Raw genomic sequence first — 8,017 nt, forward strand, 5'->3', positions numbered from 1 at the left:
GGATGCAGCTCCATCCCTGCTCTTCTGGGGAGATGTCTTTTTCCACTAGGCACCTTTCTCCCCTATGCCTCTGTGAAGCCTGGGGCTGGCCTGGTCACATGCTCACCAGGGACCACAGCATCCCTCAGCCAGGCTCAGTGGGAGCCTGGTGCTCCAGCTGCCAGAAGAGTGGCTCTCCCTTGCCACCTGCCCTGCACTGGGGCTTCAAATAAACAAACACCCCAGAACCAAGCCCCAGAAACTCATCCCCTCCTAACAAAGTAATTACAGTGAAGCAGCTGGTGAGCAGCACTTGAAACCTGACATGTAAACATGGCTTTCTCCTCCACAACTCAGGCAAATTGCTCTCCTCCTTCAAGGGGAGCAGTTAATTTCAGAAGAGGGGTCCACGTTTTTGTGGTGAAGTTTGTGGCCAGAGACTTTAATCTCAGCCTTTTGATGCAGAGCGGGAATAATAGATGGCAGACATCAACACTCCACCTTGCTGTGCTTCCTGCTCTGGGCCATTTTCCACCTCCCGATGGGTACTTGAGTCTCCTTGCCTTTTCCAGCCCCTGGGCCAGCTGTTGGCTCTCTCTGCTTTGCCAGGAAGGGTAAGGGAACAGCGAACCTCAAAAAGCCAGGCCAGAGCTAGCACCAGCCATCCAGGAGATAAGAGAGCCATTGTGTGCTCTCCTAGAGATGGCTGAGAGAGGCACAAGGGGATGGCAGGGCCACATCACCACCCGGGGCCACATCACCGCCCATCTCACTCTCTCACACCACCACTTCAGGGTTGTGTCTGCACCAGAGCCAAGGGACTAGGCATGTGTAGTTAGATACCTTAATGATGGGCACCCTTTGAGACCAGTCAGGGAGGTGAGACTGCCCAAAATAAGAGATCACCAGAAGATCCCCAGTGATGTCATCTCTTGTAGAGTGAGCCCAGACTATCACACGAGGGATGTCCCACTCTCTACACAAGGATGTTACATCATTGCAGTGCCCCCCAGTCCTGTCCCCTGCTCCAATCTCTCAGCCCTACCCAGGGGTCCCTTGGGTACCACTGAAGAGAAGAGGAGGTGTGTGGGAAGCAGAAGGCAGGGGCTGAGGATGCTGCATGGGTGGAAGAGGATTGGGAGAAAAGATGGAGTGAAGGAGGATTGTCCCAGTTGGGAGAGATGGGTGCAGAAGGCCTTTGCTCCCTGCCTTACCTCCCAGTCCCCCCAGTACTCCCCAGTAAGCAGCCCTGAGCATGATGCTCCTGAGCTTTGGGTGCTGGCTCACCATCACTGTGCTCCTCGCTGCTCACCCAGCCTGGTGTCGCCAGAAGCCTCCCATGCCGAGCCTGGCAGAGCTGGGTCACTCTGGGGAAAGGAGGTGGCTTGTGTCCTGCCAGCATGGGGAGGAGTGCCACTGTGTCCCATGGTGACAGGACAGCGTCCATACAGGGAGAGGGAGGGACGGGGACAGCCCATACTGCCACGCCCGATGGCAATGCTAGGCTGAGCGCTGCTGAGTCCGGTACTGTGGCGTGCCAGTTGGGCATGGCTGTCCCAGGACAGGCAGTGCCAACGCTTTGGGAGACTCTTGGTTTTGTGGGAGTGATTCCTGCTGGCCATAGCACCCAGATATCATGTGCTGAGCTGTGCATGGGGACAGATACCATGTGCTGGCAGCAAGGGGACAGAGCTGGACATGTGGGTGGTGGCTTCCAGACACCTCAGGCTGACTCTCTGCACAGTGCCTCTGCACTGTTAGCCAAGGGCAGGGACACTGTGGATGGGTCAGACTATCTCAGCACACTCTGAAAGAGTGCTGAGTTGTGTTGGGATTGATACTCCAAGTATCAGCCACAACACGCTGCCTTATGCCCTGCTGTCTTGATGCTCCCCTACAGCCAGAGCCAGGGTGTTAAATCCACTCCCCTGGACCACTTCCAGCTCAGGTAAATGCACCTGCCAGCATCCCCTTTCTTGCAATTTGAGGGCAGGGCACCATCTTTCACTTGCTGAGACACAGAAGGGATGCTGTTGCCTCCTGGGAATGCTCAGCTAATGGCCAGGATCACCCTGGCAGGCCCAGGGCTGGTGCTGGCTCCCACATAGCCAGGTGCTGCACAGAAGGTGTGCATGGTCCAACTCCCCACTGACGTAACTCCTGGGAGGCAGACAGGAGTTGCCAGCGGGGAATTGGCCTGCATTTCTCAGAACACTTGGGGAGCTGTGTGGAGAGAAGGTAATTGTTAAATGTGGGCTGAGATAGGCTGAGCAGAGAGGGAAGGAGGCCAGGGAGGTGGCAGACACCTCACCAGGGTTGGCTTGGTTTATACAAGTTGAGCTTTGTTCAGCATCTCCCTGGGGTTTTGTGGCTGGGAGGTACCATCCCGTGCTGCTTGGATGACAGGGAGCCAGGTGGCTACTTTGTGGAGCCTTGCACAACCTTCCCATCAGCCATTCCTCAGCAGGACAAAGCACTGACAGGAAGGGGCCAGGGCAGGACTGCCTCAATTCTATCCCAAATGCTGGTGTTAAATCCCTGAGGAATAGTGACCTCAAAAACCCTTGGGAGAGCAGCACGGTGTGCAGATGGTGAAGCCTCCTTATCTGAACCAAGAGATGGTGATCACTGCCTGACCAGGTCTTGGCAGCCTTTATCTGGAAGCCAGGTTGAGGGCAGAAGCAGTGGGGTGGAGGCTGTAACCTCCCCCATTTTGACCATGGTCCTGAATACATCATCTGGGACAGATGTTTTGGTCCACATTGGCTAAAGACACAAAGCAGAGGTTTCCAGGATTTAAGAGCATCTGCTGGGCCAGTCTTCATGGGCCCCTGCAGGCCCCATGGACTCCTGTGGGCAGGTGAAAGGTGCCCATAGTGTGGCAGGAGACAGGGCCTGGCTGCTGGGACAAGCTCCTTTAGCCTTCAAACATCCAAATGGATCTCCATGCCCACGAATGTTGATGTCCAGATGGCTAGTGGTGCTGGGATAGGCCCCTCCTTGCCAGGGGAAGATTTTGTTCCTGCAGTGCTCTCAACTAAGTGAAGATGCATCAGTACCTTGGACAAACAGATCAGGTCTCTCTTGTGCTAGATCTCCTGGACACTGGGATCTAGCAGAAAAATGGATTATGCACTAATGCCCAGCTCCCCACCATGGGCAGTCTCAGCTCCCCTGTGTGTGCCCCAGCTGAGCCTGTGGGGTGCCCATGGTGCAGAGCTGGCTCCCAGGCTCCTGTCACACGTCACGGGAGCGGAGCCTCCTGTCCTGCAGGTAGAACCTGCCCTTGTCCTCGTCCTGGCACTGCCTCGCACACGCTGGGCTCAGCCAAGTAGCCAGGCTCTGTGCTGCTCCCTGCAGCAGCCTCCAGCCTGTGCATCACCAGCAGATCTGGCTGGTGGTGATGCCACCTCTCTGTTTGCTGCTACCTCACTCAAATTGACAAGTGTCTCCAGGACTCTGTCCTTGCAAGCATGTCCTTGCCCATACTGCCCGGTCTTGCTTGACATCCCTCCCGAGCTGCACATCCCCAGCATCACCCTGGCCCATCCCCACACCAACATTGTGTGTCTCTGCACTAAAACCTCACAAAAAAAGGCAAGGACTGAGGTGGCTCACATGCTTATCCTCACCAAGATGGGCTGGGATCCATTTTTACAGCAGCCCATCTCTTTAACCTGGGGTCTGTGCCCACCAGAACACATCTGCTTCTCATCTGTGCCCACAAAGGGGAGGTCTAGTGCAGGAGAGTTGCCTCTGTGTGATGCCTCTTTGTTGAGCAGAGTCCTGTGCTCAAGGCCAGCCTGAGAGAGGCTCCTTGCTTGGCTGCAGGGGTGTATATAAGCCCATCTGAGCCTGCCTGCCCCAAGGCTCTGCTGGCTCACAGGAAGTGAGGAAAAACATGAGGGTTACAGTGTGCTACAGTCTCATGGGTTATACATAGAGGCTGCGCAGCATCTCATGGCATCCAGACACATCCTCATGCAGCTCTCATGGACCCCAGCCATCCTCAGTTCTACAGGCATGGTCCCTTGGTCCTTTCACTGTCTGATACTCATCTCTGCCTGGCTGCCAGATTTGGTTATTGAAGAGGAGGGTCTTTTCTGCAGGTCTCTCACCTGCTGGTCCTTCCCAACACAGCCAGGCCCTGGTCTTCTGGCTGGCTACAGGGGTGAGCAAGTCTTCCCCAGCCCCACAAGCTTGTGTTCCCCCATTCTGAGCACTCCCGGTTAGGTGCAACCTCCCCATCAACACCACTGCAAAGGCCTCTGTGAAAGTCACGGGGAGGGGGCAGAAAATATGAATCTGTCTCACACTTTCCACAGCCACATTCCACCAGGCAGAGCAGGAGCAAGGATCCTGGGAGACACAGCTCCCTACCTGCTCGCTCCCTCGGCCACAGCTCAGTGGCCAAGCTGGCTCCCCAGCACCTGCCTCCCCCCAGCCTGCAAGCCCCAGGGCAAAGTGCAAGGAGTGACAGGTGAGTTGGCAGCAAGTCAGCTCTGGCACCCCTCGGCACTCCTTCTAAACCAAGCCCTTTGCACGCCGTGTTTCTGCCATGACGAACCAGCAGACATCAAGGAGAAGTAATTTGCTGGGATTCTTCTGGACAGGTGTGTCCTGACGCCCACACGCTGCTCTCAGCTGTGCGGACAGCAGACACGTGCTCTGATGTTTCCCGACACCTGGGCATGGCTGCTGCCTTGTGGTTGCTGGAAACACTGGCACAGGGGTTGGGTTTGTTTCTCTCCAAGGCCTTAGATTCAATGCATGGGTATCGGCTCAGGGTTTACCCTTCCCAGTACACAGGTCATGAGACAAAAGAACATGCAGGGGTTGTGGAAAGATTACCAAGGCAGCTTTTTTCCCGACAGGACAAAACCAGCTCCAAAGGCTGCAGCATTGCTCTGCCTTTCCCTCTGCCCCATCACTCTGAAGCATCCTTTGGCTTTAGGCAAGTAAGGTCCTATACCCAAGCTGCTGCTCTGAATCACCAGGTCTGCCTCCTGCTGCCACTCTGATAACTGATGACCTTCCTTGGCAGAGCCAGGAATGAGCCGTCTGGTCTGATTTCCATGATTCCCTGGTCCCTGAAAATCCTTCTGAATTTATAATTCCTGGCTCTGAAGTCAAGCTGTTCTGTTCCATCTCTTGACCTTCCATGCCCCATCTCATGTCAGGGCTTTGTGTAAGCTTAGAGCAGGGAGCAGGATCTCAAGCAGGGCCAGTGTGGCAGCTTAGTCTTTCCTTAGCAGGGAAATCATTCTTGGAAGCTCAGTGTTGACTCTGTCCATTGTGAACTGGGCTGGTGGGACAGCCCTGGGGTCTGGGACATGCTCAGCTCCCACTGTCTTAGCAGAGCTCTGTTGGACTGTGGGCAGGAGCAGAGGGCATGTCACATCCCCAGCATGGAGCGGCTCAGTGCCTTGGCCCAACTGAGGACTCTTCTATCCAAATAGGGTTTCAGGACCTTGGGCCAATGCAGGCATCTCCCCTGGGAGAGTTTTCCAAGTAGGAGTCACTGAGCCAAACTCCTCAAAGCATGCCTCTCCTGGCAAGGCAGGCAACAGCCTCTGTCAGGATGGGCTGGGAATCTCTTTCAGCCAGTGCTGCTGCTGGCTTCCCCATGACCCAGGAAAGCCACAAGTGGATGGCCAGCAAAGGCATACATACTCCAGCATCTGGTGAGGCTCTGGCATGCTCAGCCATGGGCTCAGTGACAGCTGGGCTCAACCCAAAGTGCTGATTTGGCTGAATCCAGGCCAGGATATCTCCTACACTTCCAGCAAACCAAGAGGCTGAGAGTGACACAGACTTGGGGATCTGATGGCAAAGGCAGCATTCCACAAGACCCCTACTCCCTCCACCACCCTTCATGGGGCCACCCTGGCCTGAAGAGGAGTGGTGGGGTTGGGGTCTGGGAACACCCTCTCTGTGGCTTCCCTCCTAATAATGAGGGGATGACGCTAACTGTTCCTAAGGGAGGAATGTCCTTTCTTCCCTTGCCATGTCGCAGCTGGCTAAGTACAGGCCTTCAGCTCAGCAGCCTCCTCATGGCTTGCTGCTGTAAAGTGTGCCTTCCACATCTGGCCTGAATGTTCTACAGCTGCCAGGCCTGCCCTCTCTCTCTTCCAGCCCAATTGGGCCAGGCATCACCAAGACAGTGAGACCAGAAATACTGGCAGAGGCTGGGATGCAGTGGGAGGGGATAATGCTTTGTCTCCCACAGGGATGGGCTGGCACAGGGGACTCTCCCACAGGTGGAGGAATCCTGGGGTTGTCTGTCATATGCCTCAGACCACTAGAGCGGTCTTGCTTATATGGTTATAGGGCTCTTCCTGGTATAACTGTAAGGACCTCTGCTCATACAGCTATAGGGGGTACCCCTTTATACTCTGACAGGGATCTCTGCCCCAGGAGGCTGCCCACACTCATGCAGACATTTCTTCATACCCTTCTGCAGAGCAAGAGAGGAGGGGTTCCAGTTTAACAGTCTGCAGTTTCATGTGGAAGCTTCCCCTGCCCCTCCCACCCTCGGGACTGCCTTTATGGCCACATCCTTGCTGCCCAGGACTTTGATTTGCTGCCGTGAAAACGGCACGGGCTGGGTCATGCAAGCAGAGACTCTCGCTGGCTGCCCCACAGAAATGTTGCCAGTCCCTGCAGACCTCTCCTGCCAGTCCTTGCAGACCCGTTTGTCCCCCAAGGGGTGCCAGGCCGTTCCTCCAGCCGCCAGCAGCGCCGGGAGCACCGGGAGCTGGTCCGCGCTGCCGCGTCCCGGGCCAGGGGTGCGCGGCGCTGCGGGCGCAGCGCAGGTGTGCCGGCAGGTGCGTGTGCATCCACTGCCCTCTGCTGAGCTGTGCGGGCAGCTCGGCGGGGCTCAGCCGTGCGGGGCTGCCGCGACCGGACAGACACCGGCCACGGGCGCCGGCAGCTTCGGCAGGGGCTGATTTCGCTCTTTCTGCCCCTCTCATCTCTCACCGGGTGTTGTTTTCTGGCCCCAGTCCCCCGATGCCTCACTCTCAGCTCTTGCCCCCGTGCCACTCCCAGCCTTCCTTGCCATACCTTTCTTACTTTCTCGCTGAGCTTGGTCCCTCTCTACCCCTTTCCCATTATTCACTTGAAGTGTATATGCAGTTATCCTTCCAGCTTTTACCTCCCCCAGCCCCAGCCAAGTAGATCCATCTGAACTAATAACCAGGAGCTGGGAGGCACAAAGGAGCTGCCGGCAGCAGCTGGAGCTGTGGGATAGTGGTGTACCTGCCCAAGCCAGCCCTAGCGAGTGGTGATGCAGCTGCCAGCAGCACCCATGCTCCCCTGTGCCCTGCCCCAGACTTGGGAGGCACTTCTTCCCAGCCTTCATGCCCAGCTCATGCAGCAGTTGATTGCAACAAACCAGTGAGGTCTGGCCAGCCATGGCGCCCTGCGTGATGCTAAGAAGCATGTCAGCAGGGCCAGATTCAGACTCTCTGCAGCACCTCTACTTTTCTGAGGAGCTACAATCACATGCTTTGATGCCTGGAGGGTCTCTGCTGGGTCTGGGGTACATTAGCTGCCAGATATATTGAGGAGAAGCTGCTCCCCCCTCCACATACCTTCTATTCCCTTGCTGTCTCTCTGTAAACAGGCCACTTAATTCCAAGTCTGCAGAGGAAAGGAGTGGGAATCTCTGGTTATGTCAGCACTGGTAAAACAAACAGTCGCAGCCACAGCACTGCGATTGTCCCTATGGGAATTTTTAGCACTGTCCTTTTATGATTTTGTCTTGGGCCAGCTTGCAGTGATCCAGACAATTTTTGCTCATGGTTTAGGAGTTAGCCTGGGTCAGGGACAATCCCAGCAGGATCTGGCACACAGGCTGTCCATTTGCAGGATGCATTTCACAGCCTGAAGGAGGGCTGGTCCATGACAGAAGTCCCCAGGGGCAGAGAGAATTCCCGAGTTTGTTTAACTTAGCATAGGGCTGTAGAGAATCCTTCCCAGAGAGATTGGGAAAGGATACTTTGGAAATGCAGCCACATTGCCCCTGACATGTCTG

Source organism: Lonchura striata, chromosome 8 (genome assembly GCF_046129695.1).
Source record: "Lonchura striata isolate bLonStr1 chromosome 8, bLonStr1.mat, whole genome shotgun sequence".
Classification (NCBI taxonomy): Eukaryota; Metazoa; Chordata; class Aves; order Passeriformes; family Estrildidae; genus Lonchura; species Lonchura striata.